Here is a 10,726-nt window from a genome sequence, read left to right as displayed (position 1 = left end):
TTTTTAAAGATTTTATTTATTTATTTGAGAGAGAGAGAATGAGAGAGAGCGAGTACATGAGAGGGGGGAGGGTCAGAGGGAGAAGCAGACTCCCTGCTGACAGCAGGGAGCCCGATGCGGGACTCGATCCCGGGACTCCAGGATCATGACCTGAGCCGAAGGCAGTCGCTTAACCAACTGAGCCACCCAGGCGCCCCAGTTCTTGTTAATTTAAAGAAAGGGGAAGTGAAGGTTCCAGAATCATAGAAAAACCTCATGCCCAGAGTGGTGTTCAAGCCTCTGGGCCCAAATGGGCTGAGACCTGACTCAGGGCTATCCCAGAACAGGAGGACAGCGACCACACGCGGAGTGGAGAGGCTGAAACTAGTCAGTATGGTCCTGCTGCCCATTCGTCCATCTGTCCTTCCACAAGAGCCCGCAGAGTGAGTGTTTAAGAGCCTGGACTGTGGAGCCAGCGGCTTGGGTTTGAATCCTGGCTTGGACACTCGGCAGCTTTAGGACCTGCATTTCTCAGGACCTGTTTCCTTATATGGGAAAGGGGAATAATAACAGTACCTACCCCATGGAGTAGTGGCAAGGATTAAATGAGAAATTACATGAAAAGTACTCAGAGCAGTGTGTTTGTACCTAACGAGAGCTTGGTGAATGCTGGCTAGTATCATTGCTTCAGCCGACAGACACTTTACTGAGCATCTGTTACATAGGAGCAGGACAAGAGAGTGGTGCTGTCTCGGAGCAGGACAAGAGAGTGGTGAACAGGTTAAAACCCTCATGAGTCACCACCTGGGGCAGGGACTGGCACCAAGCCACTACCTGGAGACACGAGCAAACTGAGAAATCTCCAGTACCTGCCTTGTTTGGGTAGGAGGCCCAGATTCATCCTGTCCCTGAGAGGGGGCACCCTGAACCAGGAGAGTAATTAGAAGTCTAGAACAATGACTCTCATGAATGAAAGAGGAAACCACCGTGGCGTCCCTTCCCCCCCCATCCAGCAGTACCTCTTTGGATCACAGCAAAGGCGAGATTCGCCTGCTGGGTAAGTGCTGCTGTCGCTGGGCTCGCTGGAAGGTGCCACACAGCTCTCACAGAGGGCCACAGCCTCGAGGAATAGAGTCAGTGGCGGAAAGAGAAAAGAGGCTTCATGTGCAAAGAAGCAGTTTAGAATGGGCTTTCAATAGGCTGGGCCCTTTCCTTGCCTCCCTCACTGTCCCTGCCCACCCTCCTCCTTAGTCCCCAGAGTCCCCTCTTTTTCCTGGGAGATAAGACCTGTTTCCACCGAACCTAGAGCTCAAAGTAAGGAGTGCAAGTGTCAGTCACTCACGGCCACAGCAGCACCCCAGCACCACCATGGCCTCAAGGATCGATCCTGACAAGCTCTGGGAATCCAGTTTGTGTGATGAGTCCTTCCTGTGGTTTTTATTGCTCAAAACTCGGAGCCCATCCCCCTCAAACACGAAGACAGCAGAGACGACAGAGATTTGAGTACGGTCTCTGGACCGCGGTTCAAACTCTGCCTCCATCACTAGCAACCTTGAGCAAGTGACCTCTCGTTGCCAGACCGCAGCTTCCTCAGGTGTTCAACAGGGATAATCATGGTTCCTGCCGGCACGCACGGCCTGCACAGCCCGCATGGCCAGTATGAAGCACAGTGCCAGGTCCATAAGGCACCTATGACGGATGGCAGCTGGGAGGTTAGCTACACCTGCCGATGGTGAATATGCTTTTCAGCCCTCACCCGCCTTTATTCACCAAGATACAACAGGCACAGCATCTCTGATCTATCACCGTGAGCTACCACCCTTGATTTCCGTATGAGTCTCATACCCTATGTCCACACTGTCCAACACGTGTGGCTACTGAGCCCTTGAAATGTGGCTGGCGCAAATGGAGATGGGCTGAAGGCGTAAAACACACATTGTATTTTGAAGACAACGTGAAAAAAAATGTAAAACGTCTCAGTAATTCTTTTTTTTTTTTTTTAAAGATTTTTTATTTATTTGACAGAGAGAGCACAAGCAGAGGGAGAGAGGGAGAGAGAAGCAGCCTCCCTGCTGAGCAAGGAGCCTGATGTGGGACTCGATCCCGGGACCCTGGGATCATGACCTGAGCTGAAGGCAGTCGCTTAACCGAATGAGCCACCCAGGCGTCCCTGTCTCAATAATTCTTACACTGATTTCATGTGAAATGTTAATATTTTAGATAAAATGCATTATTAAAATCAATTTCTTCCATTTCATTTTACTCTTGTAAATGTGGCCATTATAAAATTTTAAGTTCTGTATATGGTCCACATTGGTGGCTCACATTTTATTTCTAATGGACAATACTGCTGCAGACCCTTGAGAGCCCGTGTCTTCTCATTCGACTTCAGACTGTCAGTGTCTGGCACGCAGGCTAGTTAGGAAAAAAATGTTTCCTAGATGGCGGGATGAAAGATGCTCTCCACACTTCTCCTGGTCTTAAAAGCACCCACTACTGTCTTCACATCCAGCCAGGCCTGCCCTTAACTCAAACAACCCATAAGGCCCAGGCTATATCAAATCAAAATGGACACAGTCGTGGTGGCGGGAGCAGGGTGCTGGGGGCCCCATAGGGCCAGGTAGCTCTGCAGTTGCTGGAATGTATTTTGATACTTTGACAGTCAAAAATGCTGGCCTGGTGCTTAGAAACACGCTTTCCCCTACCCGCCCAAGTCCCTCTTCAAAGCTCACCCAAACGGGACGTTCACCCTGTTCACTCTCCTTCACGCCTCAAGCCCGCTCACCCTTGTTTTATTGGAGGACAAGCTCTGCTAAAGGGCCTTCAATTCTGAAACAACCAAACAAACATCCCAACAGAAATTGACCGCATCGTGTCTGCCAGTGGAAATGATGCCACAACTTCCCCAGACCACTCGTGCTGCCACATGAATGATGTACTAAACATAGTCCGCAGCGCTCTGCATGTCAGACAAGTTGGAAAGGAAATGCTGCATCCACTTCGTAAACTTGCCTCAGCCCCGTAAGGAGGGTCTGGGAAGAGCAGCAGTTTGGCATGTGGGCAGAGTCTGGAGTCTGGAATCGGCTCCTCATCTGTAAAGTGAGTTCCATACACTTATCTACTTCACGGGAGTCTTGTGAGGGTAAGTGTGAAATGCTTGGAGGAGCAACTAGTACAGAGCAAGCATTAAGAAACGTTAGGTGTTATTACCATCATTAGCATTATTTTACAAAAATTAAAGTAGCATGAACTTGAAAAATGGGATTTCGCCTTTCTCCAGCCACAATGATCCTGTTTTTGTAGCCAACTCACTCCCACCTCTGGGCCTTTGTATTTGCTGTTCCTGCTGCCTGGAATGTTCTTCCCCCAGCTCTTGGCACAGCTGGTGCCTCTTGCTCATGCAGGCCTGCCCGTACCATCCAAGTTAAAGTAACCACCCCTTCCCCCCGCCCCACCAGCGCGCCCTATCAGCCACTCTCTATCCCCTCACCCTGTTATTTCCTCTATGATACTTAAACCATTGAAAATTACCTTGTTTATTGCACGCCTCCTCAGCTAAAATGTAAACCCTAGGACAGTGAGGATCTTATCTGTCTTGTTCACTGTCCAAATGCTTTCAAGTCACTATGCTCTACTGCCTATGTACCAGAACGCTTACTGGATGTGTCTTTGCAAAGGTAAAAGAAATCCCAGAAACAACCTAAATGTCCAGCGACAGGGGAATGGTGGTATAAAGCATGGTCTCCTCATACTAAAGAATGTGGGTCTAGCTGTTAAAAAGAATGAGTCAGGGGTGCCTGACTGGCTCAATTGGTGGAGTATGCAACTCTTGATCTCAGGGTTGTAAGTTTGAGCCCCATGATGGGTATAAAGAGTACTTAAAAATAAAATCTTAAAAAAAGAATGAGTCAGATCTGTATGCAATGACTTGAAGGGATATGCCCTATTATTAATTGAAAAAAATCAAGTTACAAATATGTGTGGTTTGATCCCTACCCCTCCTTTATGGCGGAGCGGTGAGGGAGAAGAAAGAAAACAATCAATAGATGCATATATACATCCTTACAAGCACAGAAAAAGGCAAGGGAGGGCATCTACTGAACTTGCCAAGGGCAGAAAGCATATCCACTGTGTTCAGTACCATTATCTCCAATCCTAACCACGGATACTTAATAAATACTCCCTGCCTGAGTAAATGGTTACCTTCGGGGGAGGGGATTTTAGAGTGGAGGGCGGCACCTACTACTTTCTTTATTCATCTCTGTCTTCTTTGACGTGTTACAACAAGCATGTGTATCTCTGCATAACCTTTTTTTTTTTTTTAAAGATTTTTATTTATTTATTGAGAGAGATAGTGATAGAGAGAGAGCATGAGAGGGGGAGAGTCAGAGAGAGAGGCAGACTCCCCGCCGAGCAGGGAGCCCGATGCGGGACTCGATCCGGGGACTCCAGGATCATGACCTGAGCCAAAGGCAGTCGCTTAAACAACTGAGCCACCCAGGCGCCCCATCTGCATAACCTCTTTTTTTTTTTTTTAAAAGATTTTTTATTTATTTATCTGAGACAGAGAGAATGAGAGAGACAGAGAGCACATGAGAGGGGGGAGGGTCAGAGGGAGAAGCAGGCTCCCTGCCGAGCAGGTAGCCCGATGCGGGACTCGATCCGGGGACTCCAGGATCATGACCCGAGCCGAAGGCAGTCGCTTAACCAACTGAGCCACCCAGGCGCCCCTCTGCATAACCTTTTTAAAGCCAAATTCAACCCATTCTCACACACGCAAAGCAAGTCCATGACCAGAGCAGTCCTAAGCAACAGGAGCAGTATCAGTCTTAAAGAAAGCACAGATGCACGAACTGGTCCAGTAGCCTCTCGATCCAAAAGCTAAAAGGAAACACTTTAAAGGAGATCACTGTTTAATTGTCTTATTAAAACATAAATACATTTAATTTAGATCTTGCGAGTTAAACACATGACGAGGTTAAGTTGTTAACCATAACCTGTGTCATTTTTTAAACCTAAATTTGGAATCTACCAGTGAAATATGTTTTACAGGGAAAAAAAAAAGGCGCCAATTACTGCACATTCTAAATTCCATTTTTGATTTACCACCTGACAACTGCCATGTCTGAAAAGCAGGCTCACATTTAACTCTTAGACCATTCCACACAGACTGCTAAAAAACCATGTGCTGTTGTCACTAACAATTAAGACCAAGATTTCTTTAAAAGCCACCGCTTTATTTCCTCAGAGCAAAAAAACACTTAGGTAAATTTGGTGGCCATCACAAATGTGACTGAGATCACGGGTTCCCATCATCAAATGCAATCACAATGACAGGTTTCTGCCAACAGACTTAAACCTACACAGGGATATAATAAATTCCCTTCCCAGCCTCTTCCCCGCCATGTGCGCTGCCTCCCCAAATGCCCAGGATGGCTGCCTTCCCATACAGGATATTCTAACTCACTGACCCAGTATAACTTTTGAGAAAGATACGAACTTGCCCACACCTGTAAAAATGGGCCCCCCCTGGAAATCAGACCTTTATGCCACACCTGTGGCCACTGCAGTCAGGCCAAGTCCATATTGTCTTCTCTGACCCTTAATAATGTTTTACATGCATTAATCCTTGGTGATCTGAAAGAAACAACTCAACCTTGTAAGAAAAGGCCATCTCCAGTGGCCAAGGTGGACTTCCGGTGCCCACGAGATGGGAGACCGTGAGGGGCCAATGAAATGGTGTTTCTTTGAAATGGTAGCTCCATCCTTCTTGCCAATCAGCTGGACCTGGTAAGGCTGGAGGAGAAGCGCAACTCCCAAGTTTCTGGCTTGGGCAACTGGGTCACTGTTGGCCCATTTGCCAAGACGGTGACTCCTGGGTCTGGGAGGAGAAGTTTAGGTTGAACATGTTATGTTCATGGTGCCCAAGGGACAGTCACCAGGGGACATCAAGGAAGCATAGGCTCTGCATCTGGAGTCGGAGCTCAAGGGGCTAATATGGCTTTGAGACAGGGTCAAGTGCTTGCAGCCGTAGGGTGATACATAAAGCACTGGGGTGAATGTACTGGCTTGGAGGGGGAGGAGTGTGGGAGAGGTGAGCAGGGGGCTGCTGACAGTAGGCCAGTGCCATCTCTTCTCAGGCTCCTATATGGTGCATGTTCCAGAATTTAATCTTTGATGAATAAAAACTGGGGGGGGGGGGGGCACTAACCTCATCCCTGCTCTGCTCTGTATATAAACAGAAGCAGCAAAGGCCTCTTAAGAGAAACAAGATATGTTTATTAAGTGCTTACTATGCACCCTGCCCTGTGCTAAACACTAAACATGAATTATCTCCTGGAATCATCAAAACAAGCCTGGCACAAAATCCTGTGACTACCATTTCACAGATGGGACACTGAGGCTGGGAGTGAATGTGTGGGGGAGCTCAGGGCTGTCATGTCACAGCCCACAGTTAGACAGTCTCTGGGCCAGATGGAGAACATTGAAGAAGAACAATTATAATACATAAGCGCTGCTACTTAGTAAGACATGGCTCTAGACTAGGAATACAATCTCAGCAAATCCTTACAACCTGCTGAGACTGATGTTGTCATCCCATTTTACAAATGAGGAACCTGAGGCTGCAGGAGAGGAAATCATCTAGATCAGACGTTTCCCCGGTGGGCCAGACCTAGACTACAGCCAGAGCCCCACCCTCAGAGGGTCTCCGGGACGCAGGAAAAACGCTGAATAAATGGCACCATTTATTGAATGCTGACTGTGTGCCAACTGCTGCTCTAAGCACTTTACACACAATATTCTCGCTGTATCCTCAAAACAACTCCACAAGGTGGCTATTAAAATCCCCATTTTACAGATAGGGAAACCGAGCGCCACAGAGAGGTGAAGTCAGTTGCCCAAGGTCGCAGGGCTGATAAATGGCAGAGCTTAAATTTGAATCTGGGTCTCCGCCTCCCAAACCAAAGCTCTTAAAATAATTTCAGTTAACAGCAGCCACCCTGCACCGAGTGCTAAGGCTCTTTACATGCACACCCTCAACTAACCCTATGCTATAGATAACACCTTCACCCTATTTCTTGGGAGCCAACAATAGCGCAAACATATAGTAAGTGTCTTCCATGTGCCAAATGCTTTATTCGCCATATCTCAACGTCTCAACAGAATCCCCAGCAAAAGACACTCTTCTTCCCGTTTTACCGAAGGGGAAACTGAGGTTCGGTGCGGTTTCCCTAGATTGCAGATTCCGAGTGGCAGAGGCAGGACGCGAACCCACCGCTACCCGACTCCCACTCCATGCTTTTCCATACAGTGCTGGGTAGCACGTCTCCAAAGTTGAGCCATGCGGGCACAGGTCCGGCCAGGTCCGGAGGGCGCGAGTCCCGGCGCCGCCGCCCCCCACAACCGGTGCCCACACCCGGCCGTCCGCCGGGTCTCCAGCCCGCGCTGACCCTCGGGGTCCGAGTGGACACCGATTCCCCGCCACCCTTGCGTGAGGCCGCCCCTGCACCCGAGGCCACATACCTGGGCGTCCCGGCTGCCCGCCCCGCGGGCCCCACGACCGCGGCGTCCGGCCCCGCGCCGTTCGCTGGAGACGCCGCCAGCTCGGGTGGCCCGAGTGACTTCCAGGCTGCCCACTTCCAAGCCGCTTCGCGCGAAGCCTCTTGGGAACTGTAGTCTCGCCCTAGGCGGCAGCAAACTGGGAGGAGAAAAAAAAAAAAAAAAAAGGCCTGGCGCGCAGGTATTGCCGGGAGCAGTAGGCGCAGCCCCGCGCCGTCTTCTGGGAATGGTAGTCCACCTGGCGCCTCCGTGCCGCTCCAGTCTCCAAGGCACTTCCGCAGCCCCGAGGGGCGTGAGGGATGGAGGCGTGTCTTCTGCAGACTCCTGCCTGGTGGCTGAGCTCTTCGCTCCGCGAGGGCGGTTTGTCCCTTTCTCCCAGCCCTATCCGCCTCCAACCTTTCTCCGGCGGACTCACCCCCCGCCTCCTCCAGGCGCTAGGTACTTACCCCGAGGGCGCGAGCCTCGGGAGAGGCGGGGACAGCTGAGCTGTGCGCTAGACCCCCCAGTGGAGGGGAGCGGCCGAGGAGGGCGTCTTTGCGCGCTCGCGCACGCGCGCTCGCCGGCCAACACCGGCCTAAATGCCGCGGGCCCCCGCGGGTGAGACTTTTTTTTTTCCCTTTCGAACGCGCGCGCGCGCGGAAGCGCGCGCTGGGCTTCTTCCTACCGGGCGCGCGCTAGTGCGCACGCGCGCTCACTCCCTTCGCCTCGGTCTCTCCGCTGGGCGCGGGGTTGCGGGGCTAACCGCTCCGTCCGCCGAGTCTTCCTGCAGGATCCCCAAGGTCGCTACTCAGGCGCTCCTTCTAAGTCTGCTCTTTCACATAGGAGCTTCCGGGTATCGCCACACACGCCGTACCCGTCCCTTGTCGGGAGTCCTGTCGTCACAGGTAATAGGCATGGATGGTCCATGAGGCGGGCACGCCCTCCTTCCTGCCCACGCCGAGGGCCGGGACGCCCGAACGTGTAGGGACTCGGGTGTGGTGGCCTCTCGCCGGCCTAGGCAGCTCCAGAACTCCTCCTTCCACGGGAGCTTCAGGACCACCACCCAAAGGGCTGCCCTGGAGGCTCTGTGAGCCACCCTTCAGTCGTTGATCACACATTTTGAGGGTGTCTAGTGCTTTTTGAGTACCTACTGCCTGGGAATTTTGTTCACATTTAGTCCACCTGCCGACATAATCAAGAATCCGATCCTTTTTCTTTTTTTTTTTTAAAGATTTTATTTATTCATGAGAGACAGAGAGAGAGAGAGAGGCAGCGGGAGAAGCAGGCTCCCAAGGAGCAGGGAGCCCGATGCGGGACTCGATCCTAGGACCCCGGGACCATGACCCGAGCCGAAGGCAAACGCCCAACCATCTGAGCCACCCAGGCGCCCTCGATCCTTTTTTCAAAATGGATGTTACCATTCCAACTCCATAGGGGTTACCGAGGGAATTGGCTGCAGTGCAAGGTCCTCTATCAAGAAAACCCAGTGAATACCATTCTTTCTTCCAAGAAGATGCTCAGTTAAGACTTGAAGTTGGGAAGCATATATCCTTCCTGGGAGAGGGCAGAGGGTCATTCATTTGCTCATTCATTCAACAGAACTGTATTAAGCACCTCCTTCATGCCAGGTTGGGTGATTATGGGGACAGCGGGAAGTCAAGACAGACTGGGTTCCTGCCCTGAGGGAGCTAAGTCCGGTGGGGGTATCAGACACCACCAGAGAGGGACAATCTAAAGCAGGACTATTCAACAGAATTATAATGCAACCACCTATGCCGTTTTAATTATTAACATTAAAAAATTAAAGAAATGGGTGAAATTAATTTTAATATTTTATTTAACCCAATATATCCAAAATAAGTTATGTTTAATGAAAAAACATTCACATTGCTTCAATTTTAAAATTTCATTTAACTAAAATAAAATTAAAACTCTGAGGCATAAACAAAGATACTCATTTGTGCCATGGGTTGTCGTAGCAAAAGGTTGGAAACTGCCCAATGTCCATTAATAGAAATTTGGATAAATAAATGATCAATACCATGCCTCCGGCAACTGCTGAAAAATGAGACCGAGCTATATGTATTACTATGAGTTCATCTCTAAGATATATCAGGTGAGAAAGAGGTGCAGAACAGTGTAGGTAGTACACTACTATTTGTAAGGATATCTTTTACATGTATGCTTGAGTATGTACAGAACACCTGTAGAAAGACACAGTCAGGGCGCCTGGGTGGCTCAGTCGTTAAGCGTCTGCCTTCGGCTCGGGTCATGATCCCAGGGTCCTGGGATGGAGTCCCACATCGGGCTCCCTGCTCTGCGGGAAGCCTGCTTCTCCCTCTCCCACTCCCCCTGCTTGTGTTCCTGCTCTCGCTATGTCTCTCTCTGTCAAAAAAATAAATAAAATCTTTAAAAAAAAAAAGACACAGTCAGGGTTACCTTTGTGAAGGGGAAACAAGAATAGGTTATCACATGTAAAAAGGTGACTTTTTCATTCTATGCTCCTTAGTATCTTGAATATTTTTTACCATGTCCATTTTAAAAAGTTGTTTAAATGGAGGATGTTAGCTAAGTCATAGAATCATCATAAGAATTCAACGAAACAATATTTAAAATGCCTAATTAGTTCCCAAGATTGCCTCTGACATTACAGCCCCTCTGACTAATTAATTAGGCCCTTCTGATGCCAGGGGTCTGCACCCCTGTCCCCTAATGTGAGAGCCACCTACGAGGCGAAGGGATTCATGCAGGGCATTATCTCAACGTGTGAGGCACACATCACCCTCCTTTTGGGTGGCCAAGTCTCCTTGTTATACGTACTCACAGCACTTTGTTCTTTTCCTTCCTAAAAGTGAATCAATAGCATAATTTAATTTGTTTTAAGCTTGAGAAGATTAAAAGTTGCAGAAAAGTTCAAAAAATAGAACCCATCACTCAGAATTTCTCATTGTAATCAATTTTATGACAACTCTTTGATGTCTGCCTTCCCTGCTGAACTGTAAGCTCTATAGGGCAAGAACTGTCTGCCCTCATGTTCCTGTAACAGCATATGGAGCCACTGAGTGACCCAGTAGGAGCCCAGGGACACAACAGTGTCATGGAGTGCAGTGCCCTCTAGAGCCAATTCTCTTTATTACAAAGGCAGGGCTTGCTGGAATCTGGCCTTTGGTCCCACCAGGCTGGAGAGTGGACTGCGGCTAAGAAAAGG

The 10,726-nt window shown here is 49.4% G+C and overlaps 1 protein-coding gene across 1 annotated transcript in view; it reads right to left on the bottom strand.

The window, feature by feature from the left end:
- Positions 1-8,072, bottom strand: part of SIPA1L3 (signal induced proliferation associated 1 like 3) — a 211,652-nt gene extending 203,580 nt beyond the window's left edge. The window contains exon 1 of the mRNA XM_081807589.1: positions 7,504-8,072. The gene's annotated coding sequence lies outside the window, so the exon portion shown is untranslated. The remainder of the gene's footprint in view (positions 1-7,503) is intronic.
- Positions 8,073-10,726: the final 2,654 nt, after the last annotated feature.

Source organism: Leptonychotes weddellii, chromosome 16 (genome assembly GCF_054177405.1).
Source record: "Leptonychotes weddellii isolate Sample4059 chromosome 16, ASM5417740v2, whole genome shotgun sequence".
NCBI classification, from domain to species: domain Eukaryota; kingdom Metazoa; phylum Chordata; class Mammalia; order Carnivora; family Phocidae; genus Leptonychotes; species Leptonychotes weddellii.
The sequence above is the reverse complement of the archived record's forward strand: the minus strand, read 5'-3'. Positions and strand labels throughout refer to the sequence as shown.